General features: G+C 43.8%; 1 pseudogene; it reads left to right on the top strand.

Annotated features, from left to right (window-relative positions):
• LOC133075869 (solute carrier family 5 member 4-like) overlaps positions 1-24,474 on the top strand; it is a 77,077-nt pseudogene that overhangs the window by 40,180 nt on the left and 12,423 nt on the right.

Raw genomic sequence — 24,474 nt, 5'->3', positions numbered from 1 at the left:
TAACCAGACTCTTGTGCCATTGCTTTTGGCACTGCGAAAGGTCCCGGGGAGACGGTCAATATCGAGAGCAGTGTGGCTCCTGCCTTCATGGGGCTTATGGTACCTTATAGTGTGGTTGTGTCCTTGTCTAGCTGTTTCCTGTAGAGAGTGGCTTCCTTTGGGCCCAGAACATAGAGTTGGAATTTACTTTTTGAATGGACACACGTGTTCATGGAGGTCTGTCCTCTGGAGCTACGTGTTGACTCTGGCTGACATTCTGGGCCATTCCTCTGTGGGGCAGCAGACTTCTTTGGAATATGCTGGCATGTTATTCCTGCCATTCCCATACCCGTGGGCCTTGTGGCCTGTTCTTTTGATTTTCATACTCTTGAGCTGCATTGGTCCACTGATTTGATTTTGGACATTTCTAGAAGTTATGCTGAGTCAGAAATAGGGAAGGTAGGGAGTCCACAGTTGGTCCAAGCCAAGGGCAGACATGCTTAACTGGGCAAACATGGAAAAATCAAATGCCACTTGCCTTTTCCAAAAATCAGCCGTGGGCCATGCTCAACGCCCTGACCATTTGGAAATCAGCCAGCTTTGTAAATGGACTGGGATTGGGGATGTCATTGCACAGTTCAGATCAGAAAAGCTGTTGAAGGTTTAGAGTTGGGGCACAGGCATCTATAGATTGGGGATGTGTGGAAGGAAGCAAACATATTTTACAGAATAGAAAACTGAGGCTCAGAAGGTCTAGGTGCAGTAAACTCCAGGCTGGGGCTTCCCTGGTGGTGCAGTGATTAAGAATCTGCCTGCCAATGCAGGGGACACAGGTTCGAGCCCTGGTCCAGGAAGATTCCACATGCCACGGAGCAACTAAGCCCGTGCGCCACAACTACTGAGCCTGTGCTCTAGAGCCCGTGCTCCGCAACAAGAGAAGCCACCACAGTGAGAAGCCTGCGCACCGCAACGAAGAGTAGCCCCTGCTCCCCGCAACTGGAGGAAAGCCCACGCAGCGACGAAGGCCCAGCACAGCCCCCCAGAAAAAACTCCAGGCTATGGGCGCTTGAGGGAGGCAGATTTGAGTTCAAAACCAAACTTCTCTGAGCTTCAGAGAGGCCTCCTCTTTCGTTGGGCCAAGACTGGGATTGGTGTGAGGATTAAATGGAATAAAGAAGAGAAAGCTGAATTAAGCTGCTTTCCCCGGAGGCAGACCCTGAGACAAAAATTGCATGTAGGCTTTGGGGGAGGGGGTATCATGAGGAACCAGTAGGGAAGTGAGGGAAGAAAGGCAGGTGATGCTGGAGCCTTAAGGAGTGGATTAGCTCTGGGAAGTGGGGGGCCAGTATCTCTGGGGATCTCTGGGAGACCCTGAAGAACATGTCTCCTCATCGTGTATTACGCGAGGGACGAGGGAGCCGGGATATTGATCTACCGCCTCCTGCTTCTCCCTGGTTGAAGGTTGCTCCTGGGGAGCATTCCCCCCTGCCCTTCCAGCCTGCCCCACGCATGAGCTGAGCATGTCCGGCAGCCAGGAAAGCAGAGAGGCACAGACAGGTACCTGTAGTGACAGGCCAGGGACACGTGTGGGGTGGTATGTACGGAATGGCCAGGGCGAGGGGTGGTGGACAGGTCATCCATGCTTGTAGCTCAAGGCAGTCCCTCAGTAGATTGTGTTGTTGAGCCTGGGTTAGGTGACTCTCCCAGGGTGTCACAGCCACATGCCTCTCTGCTTTGCTCAACTCGAATAGTCTCGTTCCCTCCCGGCACTCAGCAACGCCTAGGGAGAGGACAGGGTGGTTGGGACCTACCTTCCGATTTCCATTGTCACGCTTGAACCCTCTCTGCCTCGGATGCGACAAAACAGAGGCTAAGGAGCCCCCAGTCTGTTGACCTGTCACCAGAGAAGTTCGATGCCTGACTTTCTTCTCCTGAGGCTCATGGGGCACCCCCTCTGATGGGGGCTCGGGACTCATACCTGTAGCTGCCTGTAACGATAAAAGAGAAAGGCACATTTATAAATATTTTATTAGTACATGATTATGGCAATAATTCCTCCCAACCTCCCCCCACACCACCTTATAAATTATTTTAAGAGGAGCTGCTGTCAGTCTGCCTGAGAGGCCTGCTTGATGATTTACTTACTATATATTCTACTTTGGAAGATTTCATAATAGGTTGCTCTAAAATCAGCTGTTAAGAATTTCAAAGTCATATATAAATGTCTTTGCTTTGTGTCATAACAGATCATTTCGAAATATATTAAGAATCATTTCCGTTAATCAGGGTTTTTTGTTTTTTTTTTTTTTTTCATTAAAACGATGCTCTCCTCCCAGCGCACCCAGCTTCCTTAACTTATTTTGAAAGTCCTGATCCTATTTTTAAAAACCAATATCAGTCCCTGTGGGGAGATTTCAGACCTTATAACTGGACTTAGGATTTTTGAACTGTTTCACCAGTAACGACAACCACCACTAATATTGGTTTCGCGTTTGATGGTTTCAAAAGCACTTGTACCTCTCTTGTGCCTTTTGATCTGATTGGATTCATACAATAACCTGGTGAGGAAGGATAGCGCCATGGGCAAGAGTCAACCTCCTGGCTTGGCTTCTCTGATCCTCAGTTTCCTCCTCTCTAAAATGGGGCTAATGATGGCACCCACTTTGTAGGCTTGTCATGAGGATTAAATGAGTCAGTGCCAAACGTGTGAGCACAGGACTTGGCTCACGGCTTTATAAGAGGAGGAATGCGGTTTACCTGACGTCACACAGCTAGTATGTTCCAGAGTGCAGTTTGGAACCACGGCCGGTCTCCCTGCAAAGATCACTCCCCTGCCCTAGACTTTGCAGAGGGCTGTTAGGGTCATTCCTTGCTGGAGAATTGACCTGTTTTCCTGGGCCCTGTGCTGAGTGCTTACAGACGTGATGTCACTGCACAGCCTTAGACTAGCCCAGGAGGAGCGAAAACTATTAGATGCCCATTTTACAGATGAGGAGACTGAGGCCTGCCAGAGAGGTTCATCCTCATCCCCAAGGGCACACAGCTAAAGCCAGAGGTGGGATTTGGACCCAGGTCTGCCCAGGCACTGAGCCTAACCTCTGAGACGACACCTCTGGCCTCCCTGGCCCTGTGTGCCGCTGCTTCTGGCCTCACAGGCTCCAAGGGCTGGTGATGTCACTTTTTCACTGGGGTGCCCTGTTTTTACTCATGACACTTCTGGCACCAAATGTGTGGGGTTTTCCTTACACCAACCAGTCCTCTGATTCTCCGGACACCAACTGGGTGTCCTACAATTTAGTCCACTCCTGATACTACTTGGAGTTAGTGCAGGTTACGGGCTCGGTCCCACAAGACTGTACCACTTCAGACATTGTTCATAAGTTTGGGCCACCTGTACTTCTGATGGACCAGCTATAAAGTTGGGTTCCCACAGACCCCTCCTTGGTTTGATAATTTGCTAGAATGACTGACAGAACTTAGGAGGGCTTTTACTTACCAGTACCTGTTTATCGTAAGGCATACAACTCAGGAACAGCCAAACGGAAGAGATGCGCAGGGCAAGTTATAGAGCAAGGGGCTTCCCTGCCTTCACTGTGCGACCCTCCCGGCACCTCAGTGTGTTCAGTGACCCGGAAGCTCTCTGAGCCCCATCGTTAGGGGTTTTTGGAGGTTTCATTACACAGGCGTGATTGATTAAATCATTGTAATCAATCACGGCCCCAGCACACTCCTGGGGGCCCCTGAGTCTCCTCTCTTGGGGGAGTGGCATTAGGCCCCCACTGACCCCTGAGTTCCTGCAGGGCGCTGCCACCGTGACCTTCCCCCACCACCTTCTGGGTCCCTCCAGCCCGTATGACTTGGTGTTCTTGACCCCAGGAGGCTGGCTGCCTGTGGGGCTCTGGATCACCCTGCCATCAGCAGTGCCCTGGGCAGCGTCGGAGTCAGAGAGGGCACCCCCCTAGAATGTGGCAGAGCAGCGACACGGGCGTCTCGAAGTCAGCTAGTCCTGGGTTCAGGTCTCAGCTTGGCCTCTTACTTAGCTGTGTGTGACCTCCGCCAAGTTCCGGAGCTCGCCGGAGCCTCCTCTGGAAGAGGGAGAAAGGGCGGCGGAGAGCCGACTGGGGTCTCACGCACGGCTGCGGTGCTAGTAATGCTTTCGCTCTGGGCTGCGTCCCATGGGCAGGCCCGGTGGCTCCTGGCTCGGCCGGCCGGTCGGTCATAAAGAGGCCGCGTTCTTCCCTCTGTCTGCACTGTCTCCACCTCCTTTCTGTTTCTCAGGCTCACTGTCCCTGCTGGGTCCCTTGGGAAGGCCGTGGGAGGGGGCCCTGGGGGCTGCCTCGGTATGGCAGGCAGAAAACCCTGGGTGATTTGACGCGGGATGGTTTGCTGTGAACCAAGACTCATGGCCTGGGCCGTCCCTCAGGAGCCATCAGGGAACCATTTATCCAGCCTCGTGTTTCTTTCCTTTGGCAAAATGTGGCCCATGGAACAATCAGCTGGCACCCATGGGTTTTGAATGGCAGCAAACAGTTGTCCTCTGGAGCTCACTTGACAAGGAGAGGGCGGGGGAGGAGGGACACGCTGGGCCCTGCAGTGGGCAGAGCCGGCCTTGAGTTCAGGCTCCTCCACCTCCTGGCTGTGTGATTTAACCTGTGCAAGAGATTTCACCTCTCTGGACCGCAGCTTCCGTGCCTGTAAAATGGTAAAACCCTGTCTACCTTCTACATCGTTAGTCAGGTAATGGCTGCATCCCACCCACCTGGCACATGGGCGGGGTTCAGCAAGCCCTGACTCTCTTTTCTTTGCAAAGTGCTTTTTGTTATCTGTTGGCTCTGTTGGCATCAAAGCCTGCCCTGACATGGGCCGGGTCGGGGTGGAGAACTCAAGCCTCCAGGGAATGCAGCTCATTGCTGAAGGGCACATGGTGAAACCTCTGTGCTAGTGAACGGCAGCTTCAGAACCGGGGTCCAGTTCCGGACTCTCAGTCCAGTGCTCTTTCCACAGCTTCGAGGAAGGTTCTGAGGGCCAGGGAGAGTGTGGGGTAGTGGTCAGAGCAGTCAGGAGTGACACGGTCTTGTGCTCAAGTGGAAGTGAGGATTCCAGCACTTGCTAGCTTTGTGACTGGTCATGTGACCTTGCTGCCATGACCTGGCAGCCCCATGTTGTTCCGTGGCTTGAACAATGATCATTTTATTATCTGCCCAAGCTCCTGGGAGTCTGCAGTTTGGAAGGGCTCGGCTGGGCTGCGGTCAGAGGGTGGCTGACCCAGAAACAGTGGGGCTGGAGTCGCCGGGACTAGCCGGGCACCTCCGTCTCTCCGAGTCTCAGATCTCGGGTCCCAGCGTGGGCCTGATCGGGCTTCCTTGTGGCCTGGCGGCTTCGGGGCTCCAAGGAAGCTTCCAGAGAGCAGCATGGAAGCTGCATCACCTCTTCTGAGCTGGCCTCAGCTATCATGCAGTGTCACTGCTGCCATGCTCTATGTCACAGCTTCAAGGGCCAGGCAGTCTAGACTTCAACCCTGGATGGGGGAGTGACGAGGTTCGAGAACATGTCGGGTGAGAGATACTGGTGTGGCCATATGTTGGTCTTGAGCAAGGAACTTAAGCTTTCTGAGACTCAGTTTTCCAACCTGTACAATGGGATTGAAAACAGTAGTGACTTCACAGGTCTGCTAAGCAGATGAAGTGAAATGTATGTCAAGGGCTAAGCTCAGTGCCAGGCACTTGTCAGAGCTGCTGTTGTGAATTAGGGCGTCGCAAAGCTTGGAGATACTTGCCGGCTCCCTGCTGGGATGGCAGGAGGATGCTCCTGGGATTTCTGCTCCCTACTTTTATTACCAGTGCCCCCCAGTATCCTCTGATGCCCCTAAAGACCCTTTTCCCACAGGAGAGTAAATCAAGGAGGAACTCGGAGCCCTTTTTGCAGCAAGAAACAATTCTCTTGTCTCGGGACCTCTTGGCTGCGTGAGATTAAAACCAGTCACGACCCTCTTCTCAGGAATGTTCCCTGAACAAAATCCTCCCGGGGTCTTGCTGTCCTGCATGTCAGCCCAAGGCTGGGAGTCACTTACCTGTGTTCTCTCCTTTAATTCCCACGGCAACCGTGACAGGTAGGGAGAGAATTCCCACTTGGCAGTTCAGGCTGCTGAGGCTCAGAGAGGTTATGTAACTTTGCCGAGGCCAAACGGCACCACGTGGTGGAGCCAAGGTTAGAATCAGTGCCTGTCTGCCTCCAAAGCTAGTGTCCTTCTCCTCTGTGAGGCCGCTCATCTGGCCCAGCCCTTGGGTGCATTTTGGGTGCTCGGACCTCCACCTCCCCTCTAAGAGCAGCTTCTCAGCTCCGTCCCCAGTCTCCAGTCTCCAGTCTCCAGTCTCCAGTCTCCATTCTCCATTCTCCATTCTCCATTCTCCATTCTCCATTCCTTCATCTGGAAGGGCATCCGCTAAGCAGAACCGAGGCAGCAGAGCTTGGAATCGAGGCTAACAGCATGGGCTCTGGGGCCAGGCAGACCTGTGTTTCACCCCAGTTCTCCTGTGTGATCTGTGACTCTCTTCACCTCTGAGGCTCAGTGTCCTCATCTGTAGATTGGGGATAACAGTCCTTGGGAGGCTTAAATTATTCAGTTTGGATGTGTAAAGCTCGGCCACCCTTGTTGTTATTGCTATTATTATTGTTAATGGAAAACCTGCCCACCATCCAGGCATTTCCCCGGCAAAGCTTTGAGTCTACAAAGATGACTCGGGCTGGTCTTTAATCCTCTCCAATCCCTGTGGTCCCGTAGCTGTAAGAGACGTACACCCTCCCTAGAAAGTCTGAGACTCTTTGTCACTCTGCCCGCTGTCCCTCATTACTCCATAAAAATGACAGTACTGTTCAGAATCCAAAATAACAAGGATGCGGTATCTGCCTTGATGGCCGAGTTGCTTTGCTTTCCTTTGGCTCTGAAGGCTGATGGGAGGTTTAATTTATTTGTCTTTTACTAAATTTGCCAGTCTACTTGTTGCTGACCCCATTGCCTAATATATGATGCAGTCGGGCCCATGTATAACCCAGGGGGGGGCCCTGTAATGGATTGATGGAGGGAGGCTGCCAGTCGGCCACCACTCCGCGCCTGTTCTAATAAAGACATCAGTCCCTGAATGGATGGGGCCGTAACTCGGGGAGCCCGGAGGGGCCCACAGGAAGAAGAGACGATTGTAATGATGACGGGAACCCAGCCCCCTACCTTCTGCTGGGAACCCGCCCACCCCCCCGACATCTAGCAGCCAGGGGAGTCCGTCCAAGGATAGGAGGAGGTGGCCTGATGCTCCCCAAGCCCGGATAAGACCCTGAGCACAGAAGATCACGGGGAGTAGTAACAGTGATGCTGTCAACGCAAAGCAATCACCATATATTCAAGCACTTTACTCTTTTTATTGTTTTAAAATAACTGCACAAATAATACTGTAAAGTTGTCTTCCTATGAAAAATGGAAACAATACAGACGAACACAGAATGTCGAAAGCAGGTCCCCCCCACTCCCTTGATCCTCCTGACCTCAAAGGTGACCGTTGTTAAGGTGCAAAGGTGACATTTATTACAACTGATGAGCCAATACTGATACACAGTTATTAACCGAAGTCCCCAGTTTACCTTGGGGTTCGCCCTTGGTGTTGTACATTCTCTGGGATTTGACAAGTGTGTCATGTCATGTCGTGTGTCCACCATGACCGTGTGATCCAGGCTAGTTCCACTGCCCTAACAGGCTGGCTTTTTTTTTTTTTCTCTTAAACTTTTTGATTTGAAATCATCGTAGATTTGTAAGTAGCTGGAACAGTAACACATCGAGTCCCTGACCCCTTCCCCCAGTTGTGGCTGCGGACGTGGCTGCAGTCCCTCTCAAAAGCAGAGAGTGGCCGTGGCTGTGTCACTGTGTCCCCAGTGTAGGCCTCACCCTCAGACCTTTTAGACTGAGCACGAGCTACACCTGTGCACGTGACAACTACGGGGGTGGCTGGCTGGCGCTGTTACAATATAAACAAGTTCACACCAGCTCCATTTCCACGTACTCTGCCTCTCCCCGTGCCGGCGCGGCGTGGGCCTCTCTGCCCGTGGCTCACAGCAGCGCCCCTTGTTCTCTCCCTTAACTGCAGGGCTTGCCCGGCGAGGGGGCCTCAGTCGATGTCGCACTTCTCCAGGTGATGAGCGTTTGGGCAGTCTCCTGCTTTGGGGGGTTCTAAACAGCGCCACGTGGGTATACATCCGTGTATGTGGAGGCGGTGCAGGGGTGAGCGTTCTGGAGCCATGGTGGCCTGGGCCTGGGCCTGCTGGACCAGGGGGCGTGTTTGAGGTTGAACATTTCCATGGACACGGCTCGATTCCCCTGCCTGTATTCACAAGGGTCGGCTCACTGCACAGCCGACAAGGGTCGGCTCTCCTTGGTGTAAGAATACACACCACAGAACTCATGCATGTGTTCTTGGACATAGCTTACCATCTTTGAGGGGGTTCTGCACAGTTTCTGAGCCTCAAGAGTTCCCCTTCTTGCTTTTGATAATATTATATAAATGTTTATTTATATAATAACATATGTTATATATGTTTATAAATATATGTTAAATAAATGTTTATTTAACATTCTTTTATACTGGGGGAGATGAAATCATGAGCTCAAACTACTATGAAGGAACCAGAAAAATGCACCTTTTAAACTGATCACATAGCTGATCTCGTATTTCGGTAATTATAACCTCAGATTTTTCTCTACATAAAAGTTAATATAACTCTCTTCTTTTCAATAGAGATAATCACGTAAATATACACCTGAATATATATCTGCAATTTGTTCAATTATCAATTTATTATGTAACCCTAATTATGGTTCATTATTTATATTGTTTTTGCTAGACTGCAACATTATTGGTGAAAATACTAAAAATTATTTGTTGAGTGTCTACCATGCATTTGGTGTTGTGGTAGGTATTTTACATCTACCTTCATATTAAAGCCCCACTTTACAGATGAGAAAACAGAGAGATTGTCACGAGAGATTGTCATTTGCCAGAGGTCACATTTCCAGTAAATGTTGGATCTGGGAACAGATCCCAAGATTGCCTGATTCCAACGTCTGTGTGCATTCCAGCCTTGCTGCTTTCCCAAGGGACTGTGCCTTTCTCACTTGTGTCTTCCCAAGGTGCCACACACAGTTACCTGCCCACAGGTGCTTAATAAATGTTGAATGATCTGAATGTGCTGGACCCTGAAGGTGAATCCCTGCTGATGTCTGTCTCTGAAGGTGATGACCATGCCAGAATATATGAGGAAGCGGTTTGGTGGGAAGCGACTCCATATCTACCTCTCCGTGCTCTCCCTGTTCATCTGTGTGGCTTTGAGAATCTCAGTGAGTTCAATGCCCTCCTGGCATTTTAGCTTCATGAGGGATGAGAGTGCTAAGATCAGAGAGCCTTTAAAGGTCAAGCCATATAGATGTTTTAAAACTACATGGGGTCTCTCTACCAAGATTTTACGCAAAAAAAAAGGAACTTCAGAGACCCTGCATTTGTAGAGTAAAAGAATTACATGTCACGAGAGGCTCCAGAGTGTAAACCCACCCTTTCATTAAGGATGTGAAAAAAAATGGATGCACAGAAAGAACGGAATGTCTGATTCAAGTAGCACAGCTATTTAGTAGTAGAAATGAGAAGGATTCTCTGGCACCCTGGCTCCCCCCTGCACAATAACCTCTTTATTCTCTTTGTCAAAGCCAGTTTAGGTTTACTTTTTCCTTTTCAGCTTGATTATCTGACATGTAGACCAGAAGGAAAGTGTTTTTTATTATTATACTGACTTTGCTTAAATGTACCCTATTTTATCTGAGATCGCCCCTACAAAACAAATGTCACAAATAAGTGTTAAAAGAATTCTGGAGAGGGTGTGGAGAAAAGGGAACCCTCTTGCACTGTTGGTGGGAATGTAAATTGATACAGCCACTATGGAGAACAGTATGGAGGTTCCTTAAAAAACTAAAAATAGAACTACCATACGACCCAGCAATCCCACTACTGGGCATATACCCTGAGAAAACCATAATTCAAAAAGAGTCATGTACCAAAATGTTCATTGCAGCTCTATTTACAATAGCCAGGACATGGAAGCAACCTAAGTATATATATTTACCACAATAAAAAGTCATTAGTGGGACTTCCCTGGTGGTCCAGTGGTTAAGACTCTGTGCTCCCAATGCATGGGGGCCGGGTTCGATCCCTGGTCAGGGAGCTAGATCCCACATGCCACAACTAAAGATCCCTCACACTGCAACTAAGACCCTGTGCAGCCAAAATAAATAAATAAATATTTTTTTTAAAAAGTCATTAGTAATATAAGCTGCTTATTTATAATTTCAAGACTATCAATGTAATGCCTTACTTGTACTATATAAGAGAAACCAAAGTCAAGGAATTCATAATACAGTAATGTGTGTTTTAATATGTAAATAGTTATGCATGAGTACACAAGTCGTAATACTGTGGTTAAATAATTGCCCCCCCCACAATGTACATCGGTATGAATGTGACAGCCATAAATGCAGACAGATGCAGTTATGTTTCATGGCAACTCAAATACAATGAGTAACAACTCAGTAGGTGATATCTTTTCTGAAATGATAGACTTTTTGTAACTATTAAATTATGTAAAAAGTCCAATCTTCCCTCAATTTACACAGTAATTGCATTCCTTGAAAACCCAGTGATAACAACGTTGCAGAAAGTACTTTGGGTTGGTAACACAGAGTTAGGCTCTAGGCTCAGATCATCAAGAACAGGCTTTTCACCAAGATGAATGTCTGGTGAGATGGTAAAATACCAAGTTATATTTCAAATTTCATGGGGGAAAAAAAAGCAACCATCTCCTATTACACACCTTCCAAACCCAAGTTCTACAAAGAAACCTACCTCTAATTCTTCTGATTCTGAATCCTGCCACCTTATCCCTTGCCCTGACCTCACTCATGCTTTCCTTTCCCTCAGATTCCACGATCCATCCTTATAATCACTCTTTAGCACATAGCCTCAGTTTCTTTGCCTATCTCCACTTTCATTGAACTCCCCTGGCAAAAAGTCCAACCCTGGTTGAATCCAGCTTCCCCCTGACTCTGTTCCTGTACCCAGAGGTTTTATTTCTGTGTTTCTAACATGCTTACATCCTATTTCTCAGGTTTTTGTTTTGGTTTGGGTTTGGTTTTTGATATGAAGCCTGGGAGGATCAGAGTTGAAGAAACACCTGTTGTGTTGAAGAAAGATGAGAGAAGCTGGGACGCACAATTTGGGGCTATAGGGGTGCCAGTAGAGCTGGGTGGACATGACCTTGCATCTCAGGATCCCTCTGCAGGACTCCCTGCTGGCTTCTAAACCTCAACCAATAGTCCTTTTATCTGTGTTTCTTTATGATTTTCCCTCTGGTCCTCTCAATGACTATTCTAAACCATCCACAATGTTTTTACCTCCTGGACCTCTTATCAGAAAACCTCATCTCTCACTTTATCTAGAAAATTTAGCTGTGAACCAACCACTCATCCCTCCTCCACCCAAATAACCTTGTTCTTACTTTCTTCCCACTACTCTGAGGATGAGGAGTCTTCCTTTTTGTCAAAGGCCAACCCCTAGACCTCTGCCTACTCTTGATCCCATCTCTTCTCAGTGCCTCAGGCTATTTGCTTCATAATTACCCTCCTCCCATCATATTTTACCTATTACTTTCTATTACCCCAAGCATGTTCAAGTATCTTCCTTCCTGGCCATAACCATTCCTCTATTCTGTATCCCCTCTATCTACTAATCTAGTCTTTATTGTTGTTTCTCTGCTGACCATCATTAAAGAGTAGGATACACAAGCTATAGTGCAGACATTTCTCACCTTCTCTTCACTCACTCATTATTAACCTCGATGGTCAGTCCAGTAATTGATCCTCTGAGGATGAGATCTGGCTTCTAAGGAGTTCATAATTGGATTGTAGAGGTGACATGTATACTATAGTAAATATTAGTGACATGTATACTATAGTAAATATTAGTCATCAGTGAAGAGCTAAGTGACGCAGTGCATGTTTCTTTTCCATCCTGGATGTTCCCTCTTTAGTCAGACATATTTTCTGGAGCCATATTCATCACACTGGCCTTGGGATTGGACCTTTATCTGGAGATCTTCATCCTCTTGGCTATAACTGCTATTTATACAACCACTGGTGAGTCCATTGCATGTTTGGCTCAGTCATGCTACTTCTGCTGATCTCACCCCAACCTGCCATTAGCATCCTCAGTGTTAGCCTTGTCACTGCCATGTAAGGATATCCTTTTATTTCCATTGTGAGATTCAAGCACAGACCCAGAAACACAGCTAGAGCAAAGAAAACGGAATCCTCAGTATTTGGTGTGAGCACCTAATGATGTGGTGAATGGGATGGGGTAATGGTGACTTGGCCCAGCTATGTGTTTGGTACCCAGAGTGGCATTTGGAACCCAGTGTATCATACACATGGGAGGTCAGGATAAAATAGCGGCTTAGACCTGAGACTGGCAAATCTAAGGCAGGGCCCAAATGAATACACGATGCCAGGGCACAGAATCAGGAAAGGAAAATTGGGGCAGTGGGTTGGTTGTGGGAGGAGATGTGTGGTAATAGTTCAAGCAGGCTTTCATGAACAAGATACGTTGGTGTAACACCTCATGCATACTCACTTATGAAAATTAAACTATACCAGCTCAGTTGGAAAAATAAAGAAAAAGTATAGCTGGAACAATAAAGATAGTCCTGAAACCATTTTAATACTTTGAGCATGTATTCAGAGTAAGTGAAAGTTAAGGGCATAAATCTCCTATTTTCAGTATCCATCTTGTTTCCCCATGACACTCTCATGAAGGAAATATCTTGTTGACTGAGACTCTGTGAGCCTAGAGTTGAAAGAGAAGTTTTTGTTGTTTGAACAACACTGCAGCAAAACACAAGTCAACGACTATATCTAGTTCTTGACTAATGAAACAATGAAATATTCTGACACTAGAGCAAAAATGGCTTTGCCCAGTTTTTTGAGAGCAAGTCTACTGTGCTAAATGGAGTGAATTGAGGGATCATTAAGGGAAACTTTCATGGTATTAAAACTTTGCCTTTTCCCCTATTTAATATCCAAAACTCACACAAAGATGGAACTCCACTATAATTCATAGAAACTTTGAGTCACGGCAAGGCAAGGGAGACAGGAGAATCAATGAGAGACCTAATTACTAAGGAGATAAGGATGCCAAGGGGAGCTTGTGGCCCATCCAGGAGCTTTTGATACGTTTTTTGTTGAGTTATTTCTAGGGTTTGGGTGGAGGAGAAAACAAAGGTGACAAAAGATAGATGAGGACACATGAATAAAATGTCCTGGTTCTTTTCTTTCTCTCTACAGGAGGCTTGGCCTCAGTTATTTACACAGACACCCTCCAAATGATCATCATGCTGATAGGTTCTTTTATTCTCATGGGGTTTGGTAAGTGATAACAGTGTGAGCAATGCCCTGGGGTTAGAAATCATGGGACTTGCGTCTGTTCAGTGTGACTGCTCTTGACCATTGCCTCCCAGTTCTATCTGTCACATTTTCCAATCAATTATATAATTCACATCATTGAAATGTCTAACTTCTTTCTTACTGTACTAACTTAGCATGAGGAAGTAACGGAGAAGAACTTCACCTCCTTTAAAAAATTATTGCTTAGATAAATTATTTTGTTTAATCTTAATATCTTTGTGTTCAGAATGGACAAAATTAGAACCATTAAGTTGACAATTTTATGAAAATATTGGTGCATTGGATTCAATGCACAGAAACCTTTCATTTACATAGAATCCTCATTAAATGAAGGATTAAATGTTAGGAAAATTTTAGATAACTTAATATTAACTTCATTATGACTGTTTTAGATGGAAATTATTAAAGTACATTACTTATTCTATTGTTATGAGTAACAAACATAGGTTGGATTTTCCTTTATGACTCTCACTTATTAGTATCATCAGTTATTTATTCTTTTAAGTCATGCCAGTAAGTACTATTGATGAATCTAATTTATAGCTCACTAATTTTGGTTTTCTTTTATTATAGTTTTTGTTTTTCTTTGCATAGGAAATCCATCCACACAGTATAAAGGATATAGGGTGAAAACAAATGTCTTCATCCCTTCCCTGTCCAGCAGCCACCCTGCTCCAACACCCACTCAAGTTGCACTGAACAACGTTTCCAAACCTAATCACAGAAGATACATGAGACAAAAACTGATAGAACTACAAAGACAACAAATCCACAATGATACTTGATGATTTTGACAGAATATGGATGGTATTAACCACATGTGGCTATTTAAATTTAAATTAATTAAAATTAAAAATTCAATTTCTCATTTGCCTAGCCATATTTCAAGCGCTTAATATATGGCTAGTGGTTACCATATTGGACAGCACAGATACAGAACAGTTTCCTCATTGCAGAAAGTTTTATTGCACAGTGCTACTGCAGAGGTAATTGCTGGTACCAATTCCTTGTGAACTTTCTACTTAGCCAGAATTTCTGTTATTCTTTTTTTTTTTTTGAATTTTTGTATTTTATTTTATTTATTTTTTATACAGCAGGTTCTTATTAGTTATCCATTTTCTACATATCAGTGTGTACATGTCAATCCCAGTCTCCCAATTCATCCCCCCACCACCACTTTTCCCCCTTGGTGTCCATATGTTTGTTCTCTACATCTGTGTCTCTATTTCTGCCCTGCAAACCAGTCCATCTGTACCATTTTTCTAGGTTCCACATATATGTGTTAATATACGATATTTGTTTTTCTCTTTCTGACTTACTTCACTCTGTATGACAGTCTCTAGATCCATCCACGTCTCTACAAATGACCCAATTTCGTTCCTTTTTATGGCTGAGTAATATTCCATTGTACATACGTACCACATCTTCTTTATCCATTCGTCTGTCGATGGGCATCTAGGTTGCTTCCATGACCTGGCTATTGTAAATAGTACTGCAGTGAACATTGGGGTGCATGTGTCTTCTTGAATTATGGTTTTCTCTGAGTATATGCCCAGTAGTGGGATTGCTGGGTCATATGGTAATCTATTTTTAGTTTTTTAAGGAACCTCCATACTGTTCTCCATAGTGGCTGTATCAATTTACATTCTCACCAACAGTGCAAGAGGGTTCCCTTTTCTCCACACCCTCTCCAGCATTTGATGTTTGTAGATTTTCTGATGATGCCCATTCTAACTGGTTTGAGGTGATACCTCATTGTAGTTTTGATTTGCATTTCTCTAATAATTAGTGATGCTGAGCAGCTTTTCATGTGCTCCTTGGCCATCTGTATGTCTTCTTTGGAGAAATGTCTATTTAGGTCTTCTGCCCATGTTTTGATTGGCTTGTTTGCTTTTTAATATTGAGCTGTTTATATATTTTGGAGATTAATCCTTTGTCCGTTGATTTGTTAGCAAATGTTTTCTCCCATTCTGAGGGTTGTCTTTTTGTCTTGTTTGTAGTTTCCTTTGCTTTACAAAAGCTTTTAAGTTTCATTAGGTCCCATTTGTTTATTTTTGTTTTTATTTCCATTACTCTAGGAGGTGGATCAAAAAAGATCTTGCTGTGATTTATGTCAAAGAGTACTCTTCCTATGTTTTCCTCTAAGAGGTTTATAGTGTCTAGTCTTACATTTAGGCCTCTAATGCATTTTGAGTTTATTTTTGTATATGGTGTTAGAGAGTGTTCTAATTTCATTCTTTTACATGTAGCTGTCCAGTTTTCCCAGCACCACTTATTGAAGAGACTGTCTTTTCTCCATTGTATATCCTTGTCTCCTTTGTCACAGATTAGTTGACCATAGGTGCCTGGGTTTATCTCTGGGCTTTCTATCCTGTTCCATTGATCTATGTTTCTGTTTTTGTGCCAGTACCATATTGTCTTGATTACTGTAGCTTTGTAGCATAGTCTGAAGTCAGGGAGTCTGATTCCTCCAGCTTCATTTTTTTCCCTCAAGACTGCTTTGGCTATTCAGGGTCTTTTGTGTCTCCATACAAATTTTAAGATTTTTTGTTCTAGTTCTTTAAAAACTGCCATTGGTAATTTGATAGGGATTGCATTGAATCTGTAGATTGCTTTGGGTAGTATTGTCATTTTCACAATATTGATTCTTCCAATCCAAGAACATGGTATATCTCTCCATCTGTTTGTGTCATCTTTGATTTCTTTCATCAGTGTCTTATAGTTTTCTGAGTACAGGTCGTTTACCTCCTTAGGTAGGTTTATTCCTAGGTATTTTATTCTTTTTGTTGCAGTGGTGAATGGGATTGTTTCCTTAATTTCTCTTTCTGATCTTTCATTGTTAGTGTATAGGAATGCAAGAGATTTCTGTGCATTAATTTTGTATCCTGCAACTTTACCAGATTCATTGATTAGCTCTAGTAGTTTTCTGGTGGCATCTTTAGGATTCTCTATGTATAGTATCATGTCATCTGCAAACAATGACAGTTTTACTTCTTATTTTCCCATTTGTATTCCTTTTATTTCTTTTTCTTCTCTGGTTGCTGTGGCTAGGACTTCCAAAACTATGTTGAATAATAGTGGTGAGAGTGGACATCCTTGTTCTTGTTCCTGATCTTAGAGGAAATGCTTTCAGTTTTTCACCATTGAGAATGATGTTTGCTGTGGGTTTGTCATATATGGCCTTTATTATGTTGAGGTAGGTTCCCTCTGTACCCACTTTTTAGAGAGTTTTTATCATAACTCGGTGTTGAACTTTGTCAGAAGCTTTTTCTGCATCTATTGAGATGATCATATGGTTTTTACTCTTCAATTTGTTAATATGGTGTGTCACATTGATTGATTTGCATATGTTGAAGAATCCTTGCATCCCTGAGATAAATCCCACTTGATCATGGTGTATGATCCTTCTAATGTGTTGTTGGATTCTGTTTGCTAGTATTTTGTTGAGGATTTTTGCATCTATATTCATTAGTGATATTGGTCTGTAATTTTCTTTTTTTGTAGTATCTCTGTCTGGTTTTGGTATCAGGGTGATGGTGGCCTCATAGAATGAGTTTGGGAGTGTTCCTTCCTCTGCAATTTTTTGGAAGAGTTTGAGAAGGATGGGTGTTAGCTCTTCTCTAAATGTTTGATAGAATTCGCCTGTGAAGCCATCTGGTCCTGGACTTTTGTTTGTTGGAAGATTTTTAATCACAGTTTCAATTTCATTACTTGTGATTGGTCTGTTCATACTTTCTATTTCTTCCTGGTTCAGTCTCGGAAGGTTATGCCTTTCTAAGAATTTGTCCATTTCTTCCAGGTTGTCCATTTTATTGGCATAGAGTTGCTTGTCGTAGTCTCTTATGATGCTTTGTATTTCTGTGGTGTCCATTGTAACTTCTCCTTTTTCATTTCTGATTTTATTGATTTGAGTCCTCTCCCTCTTTTTCTTGATGAGTCTCACTAAAGGTTTATCAATTTTATCTTCTCAAAGAACCAGCTTGTAGTTTTATTGGTCTTTGCTGTTGTTTTCTTTGTTTCTATTTCATTTATTTCTGCTCTGATCTTTATGATTTCTTTCCTTCTACTAACTTTGGGTTTTGTTTGTTCTTCTTTCTCTAGTTCCTTTAGGTGTAAGGTTAGATTGTTTATTTGAGATTTTTCTTGTTTCTTGAGGTAGGCTTGTATTGCTATAAACTTCCCTCTTAGAACTGCTTTTGTTGCATCCCATAGGTTTTGGATCATCGTGTTTTCATTGTAATTTGTCTCTAGGTATTTTTTGATTTCCTCTTTGATTTCTTCAGTGACCTCTTGGTTATTTAGTAACGTATTGTTTAGCCTCCATGTGTTTGTGTTTTTTTCCCTGTAATTGATTTCTAATCTCATAGCGTTGTGGTCAGAAAAGATGCTTGATATGATTTCAATTTTCTTAAATTTACCGCGGCTTGATTTGTGACCCAAGATGTGATCTATCCTGGAGAATGTTCCATGTACACTTGAGAAGAAAGTGTAATCTGCTGTTTTTGGATGGAATGTCCTATAAATATCAATTAAATCTATCTGGTCTATTGTGTCATTTAAAGCTTGTGTTTCCTTATTAATTTTCTGTTTGGATGATCTGTCCTTTGGTGTAAGTGAGGTGTTAAAAGTCCCCCACTATTATTGTGTTACTGTCGATTTCCTCTTTTATAGCTGTTAGTAGTTGCCTTATGTATTGAGGTGCTCCTATGTTGGGTGCATATATATTTGTAATTGTTATATCTTCTTCTTGGATTGATCCGTTGATCATTATATAGTGTCCTTCCTTGTCTCTTGTAACATTCTTTATTTTAAAGTCTATTTTATCTGATATGAGTATTGCTACTCCAGCTTTCTTTTGATTTCCATTTGCATGGAATATCTTTTTCCATCCCCTCACTTTCAGTCTGCATGTGTCCCTAGGTCTGAAGTGGGTCTCCTGTAGACAGCATATATATGGGTCTTGTTTTTGTATGCATTCAGCGAGCCTGTGTCTTTTGGTTGGAGCATTTAACCCATTCACGTTTAAGGTAATTATCGATATGTATGTTCCTATTACCATTTTCTTAATTGTTACGTGTTCGTTTTTGTAGGTCCTTTTCTTCTCTTGTGTTTCCCACTTAGAGAAGTTCCTTTAGCATTTGTTGTAGAGCTGGTTTGGTGGTGCTGAATTCTCTTAGCTTTTGCTTGTCTGTAAAGCTTTTGACTTCTCTGTCGAATCTGAATGAGATCCTTGCCGGGTAGAGTAATCTTGGTTGTAGGTTCTTCTCTTTCAGCACTTTAAATATATCGTGCCACTCCCTTCTGGCTTGTAGAGTTTCTTCTGAGAAATCAGCTGTTAACCTTATGGGAGTTCCCTTGTATGTTATTTGTCGTTTTTCCGTAGTTGCTTTCAATAATTTTTGTCTTTAATTTTTGTCAATTTGATTACTATGTGTCTCGGCGTGTTTCTCCTTGGGTTTATCCTGCCTGGGACTCTCTGTGCTTCCTGGACTTAGGTGGCTGTTTCCTCTCTCATGTTAGGGAAGTTTTCGACTATAATCTCTTCAAATATTTTCTCTGGTCCTTTCTCTCTCTCTTCTCCTTCTGGGACCCCTATGATGAGAATGTTGTTGCATTTAATGTTGTCCCAGAGGTCTCTTAGGCTGTCTTCATTTCTTTTCATTCTTTTTTCTTTATTCTGTTCCATGGCAGTGAATTCCACCATTCTGCCTTCCAGGTCCTGGATCATCTTCGCTATCATTATTCTGAATTCTTTTTCTAGAAGGTTGCCTATCTCCACTTCATTTAGTTGTTTTTCTGGGGTTTTATCTTGTTCCTTCATCTGGTACTTAGTCCTCTGCCTTTTCATTTTGTCTGTCTTTCTGTGAATGTGGTTTTCCTTCCACAAGCTGCAGAATTGTAGTTCTTACTTCTGCTGTCTGTCCTCTGGAGGATGAGGCTATCTAAGAGGCTTGTGCAAGCTTCCTGATGGGAGGGACTGGTGGTGGGTAGAGCTAGGTGTTGCTCTGGTGGGCAGAGCTCAGTAAAGCTTTAATCCACTTGTCTGCTGATGGGTGCGGCTGGGTTTCCTCCCTGTTGGTTGTTTGGCCTGAGGTGACCCAGCACTGGAGGCTACAGGCTCTTTGGTGGAGCTGATGGCAGACTCTGGGAGGGCTCAAGCCAAGGAGTACTTCCCAGAACTTCTGCTACCAGTGTCCTTGTCCCCATCATGAGCCACAGCCACCCCCCGCCTCTGCAGGAGACCCTCCAGCACTAGCAGGTAGGTCTGGTTCAGTCTCCTATGGGGTCACTGCTCTTTCCCCTGGGTCCCAATGCGCACACTACTTTGTGTGTGCCCTCCAAGAGTGGAGTCTCTGTTTCCCTCAGTCCTGTCAATGTCCTGCAATCAAATCCCGCTAGACTTCAAAGTCTGATTCTCTGGGAATTCCTCCTCCTGTTGCCAGACTGCCATGTTGGGAAGCCTGACGTGGGGCTCAAAACCTTCATGCCAGTGGGTGGACTTCTGTGGTGTAAGTGTTCTCCAGTTTGTGAGTCACCCATCCAGCAGTTATGGGATTTGATTTTATTGTGATTGTGCCCCACCTACCATCTCATTGTGGCTTCTCCTTTGTCTTTGGATGTGGGGTATCTTTTTTGGTGAGTTCCAGTGTCTTCCTATTGATGATTGTTCAGCAGTTGTGATTCCGATGTTCTTGCAAGAGGGAGTGAGCACATGTCCTTCTACTCCGCCATCTTGAACCAATCTCCTGTTATCCTTGTTCATGGTTCTTTGGTTTCTGACCTCAGTGATGTGCACTCTGGCACCAGCCTCTCCAAGACTCACTTCTCCTGTCCTTATGGGAGGACTTTCTCATCTCCCAAGTCCTCCATGTATTTTTGTTACAAACCGTATTTCCCTACAAAAACAATTTCCTTGTATTGTCTACATCTTGCACTAGGTTGAGTTTCTGCCTTGCCCATTCATTTTGCACGTAATCCCAGCACAATGTTTGGCACACACAAACATGTTAGTGCTAAATTAAATAACTAATGAAGAAGTAAATTGTCAACCTCAACTCTACAAATGTAGAGTTGTAATGTCTACCACTCTAAAATTTACTCTGATGAATTTTGTGTCATTTGAACCTATATAAGTTGTCCCAAATGTCTGGACTCATCTTTCTAGAGTTTCCATCCATTATGGTTCTTTTCTACACCTGACTAACTTTTTCCAGGCTCTCCCAGCAGGCTGAGTTTCACTATTTCCCCTCACCACACATAATCTGCTGTCTCCAATTTCTGCTCCTTATCCTTCCAAATTTTTATTGTAACATAGAATACAGTATTGCTTCAGAAAACCAAAGTGTCCATAAGGTCTGACCAGCCAGGCTCTGTATCAGGAAGAGTGACCATGGCTTCTGGCCCTTTCAGATGAGTTGTGGCTTTCTGATGACTAATTCTGTTAGGCTCACTCTGTTAGCTTATCTTCAGGTTCATTTCTGCTCTGGGTGGTTGTGAAACATCAATATCAGTCTGTCGGATAGCAGTTTAATTTTTACCACAGGGCTAGACACTAAATCGAAATCTTCAAGAGCACCATGAGAGGAAAAGTTAATGGATGATTTGCTTTATGTACTTTGTGAAGGGAAATGTGATAGCATGGCTAATGCCAGTAGAGGTACTAGAAAGACATGGTCCTGGGAGAAGGACACTGAGGATTTGACAAGACTGATTGGGGGTTGTTGGATACTTCCACCACAAAGGAATAATTATGAACACCAGGTGTCTTAGATTTCTGTGAAACATTTCATTTTATCCAGTGCCTTTTCAGCTTTTGCCGAAGTCAAAGGCTACAAGAGTTTTACAGAGAAGTACATGAATGCCATCCGATAGTCGAGGGGGACAACCTGACAATCAACCCCAAGTGCTACACTCCTCAGGGAGACTTCTTCCATATTTTCTGAGATGCTGTCACTGGAGACATTCCATGGCCAGGTATGATATTTGGAATGGCCGTCGTAGCTGTGTGGTACTGGTGCACAGATCAGGTGAAGTGTGTGTGGCGGGGGTGGGGGTGAATATGTTTATGTTCTATTTCTTCTCATAGAAAAACATCTAGTTTCTATTTCATACACACACATGCACGTCATTTAAAGAGCCAAACATTTCTACAAGGCTTGTTATGAAAAATAGCTGTCTAGTGTTCCAACTTTCTACCCTATTTCTTGTCTCTCAAAGGCAGACAACTTCAGCTGCTTCAGTTAAGTACTTTGGTATGTATTTCTATTCTCTAAATCCTTGTACTCAGTGTATAGTTTGTGAACAATTGGCATAGATATCACCTTGGAGGTCATTAGAAATGAATGCTCTTAGATACTACCCACACCCATTGAATCAGAATTTGCTCATAAACCTGATACCCAGGTGATTCAAATAAATGCTTGTATTGCTCCCTCTTAGTTTTCCAGTTTTAGGGTTTTTCTATTGGGTTCCCATAATGAGAGAAGAGGGTTTAAGCTCTTTCAACTTTCCACCCTCAGTCCCCCACAGGCACGCCTCCTGTTCGTCCATCCTCCCAATAGATCCAATTCACAATTTTGGTGAGATCTGCATTCAATGCTAAAATTTTTTTGACTACATAAATATAACTCACAGCTGAGCTACATGATATTCTCTGATTGATTTTTCTCTAGCTTTTTATTTTCCCTAAAATAAATAATTCTAAATTCTTTGTTTTAAATTTTCTTATTACTCATTCAATAACAAACCCTCTGCAAATTGCCTAAATCTCCTCTCAATTATAGCAAACACATCAAGTATTCTATGAGCTCTATCCCTTGTTTTCTCCCAAAACCTTTTACCTCTCACAAACTGTAAGGTTGTACTCTATGCTTGGTGCCCATCCTAACCCAGAAACCCCTTTACTACCATATTTGGGATTCCCTTTGCTTCATTCTTGGGTTGTATTTCCTATTTCCAGTATTCCACATCATTGTCTTTCTTTGTTTAATTCTTATTTCTGAGCAATTGAATTCTCCAGCTAGTTCCTGAGAAAGAGAGGAGGTACGTTTATTGTGAATTTGCATGTTTGAAAACATCTTCACTGCAGCTCTTCCTAAATTGATCCTCTGGCTATGTACACATTTGTAGGTTGGAAATAATTTTCCCAAAGTCATAGATTGATTGTATTTTGACTTCCACCATCACTGGTGAGAAGCCTGAAGTTATTCTTGATCTTTTGGATGTGACCTGCTTTTCTCTCTGGAAACTTGTCTTTCTTTTGTCCTCAGCGTTTTGAAGTTTCACCACAATGTACTATTGTGTGTGGATCTATTTTTGTCCATTATCATGGGCCACTGGAGACCTCTTTGATCGGGTAATTGATGTCTTGAATAATTTGGGGGGATTCTTTCTTTGATGCCTTCCATTCTGTTTTCTTCTATTTGGGACCTTCTATTTTTGGATGCAGGTCTTCCTCAGCTGGTTTTCTAGTGTTTTTACCTTTTCTCCCCTTTGTCCATCTCTTGGTCTTTTGCTCTCCTTTCTAGGAGACTTTCTTAATTTTATCTTCCAGTTTTTCTTTGTATTTACAACTTCCAAGACCTTATTTTTTGTTTTCTGGATGCTCCTTTTTATAGCATATGAGTTTGTTTTTTGTCTCGTTTTTTTTTTAACATCTTTATTGAAGTATAATTGCTTTACAATGGTGTGTTAGTTTCTGCTTTATAACAAAGTGAATCAGCTATACATATACCTATATCCCCATATCCCCTCCCTCTTGAGTCTCCCTCCCTCCCACCCCTCTAGGTGGTCACAAAGCACCGAGCTGATCTCCCTGTGCTATGTGGCTGCTTCCCACTAGCTATCTATTTTACATTTGGTAGTGTATATATGTCTTGTTTTTTAAAGTTTTCTTCTCCCTCAATAGTCTCTGTCAACTCAAACTTATATTTCACAATTTTAACCCACTTTGAATCAATGGTCATATGCGATGTTAGTGTTAGTTTGCTTTTTCTCTATATAATAAACTGATTTTCTCAACATATCTGCCAAAGAAAGCATCCTTTCACCATTGATCTTTGGAACTATCTTTATTATTTGTATTTTGCCTCTGACTCCCTGACTTGCTTCCTATAAGTGGCCTCACATTCTTCCTTAGATCTGGGGGCTGAACCTGCTTGTCCGCTGACAGGGCTCCTCTCCTCACCTGTAGTTTGTGTTGCCCCTCCAACCATCGGCTTACAGCCCTCTGTCTAAAAATATCGCCTGCTCCACCAGCACTAAATAACACTGCTGCTATCCCTAACAGATTTGTCTCTCCAAACAGAATTAAGCAGAAAAAGACATCCCTGTTTTATGACATTCCTTGAAGAGAAAAATGTCAAGAAGTTATGGGGGCTTCCCTGGTGGCGCAGTGGTTGAGAATCTGCCTGCCAATGCAGGGGACACGGGTTCGAGCCCTGGTCTGGGAAGATCCCACATGCCACGGAGCAGCTAGGCCCGTGAGCCACAGTTACTGAGCCTGTGCGTCTAGAGCCTGTGGTCCGCAACAAGAGAGGCCGCGATAATGAGAGGCCCGCGCACCGCGATGAAGAGTGGCCCCCACTTGCCGCAACTAGAGAAAGCCCTCGCACAGAAACGAAGACCCAACACAAACATGAATAAATGGATAAATAAATAAATTAATTAAAAAAAAAAGTTATGGAATTATGGTTAGAAATTCTGCTGTGCTAGGAAATTCTTAATCAATAAATTGCACAACTTAAGTAGAAATTATGAAATTATGTACATTCATTTTCCCAGGACCATCATACTTGATTCATAACTCAATGAGGTCCTCAGAATGGTCTGAAGAAATCTAGAGATGAATATCTCAGAGTTCTATTCCAGTGGCTGCCTGACTCTGGTGTTTCTATGTCAGTGAGCTTGATTTCCCATAGGGACAATTGCCTGTTAACAGTAGAGAGAAACTG

Source organism: Eubalaena glacialis, chromosome 15 (genome assembly GCF_028564815.1).
Source record: "Eubalaena glacialis isolate mEubGla1 chromosome 15, mEubGla1.1.hap2.+ XY, whole genome shotgun sequence".
Taxonomy (NCBI): Eukaryota; Metazoa; Chordata; class Mammalia; order Artiodactyla; family Balaenidae; genus Eubalaena; species Eubalaena glacialis.
This window is presented reverse-complemented; position numbering and strand designations above follow the sequence as displayed.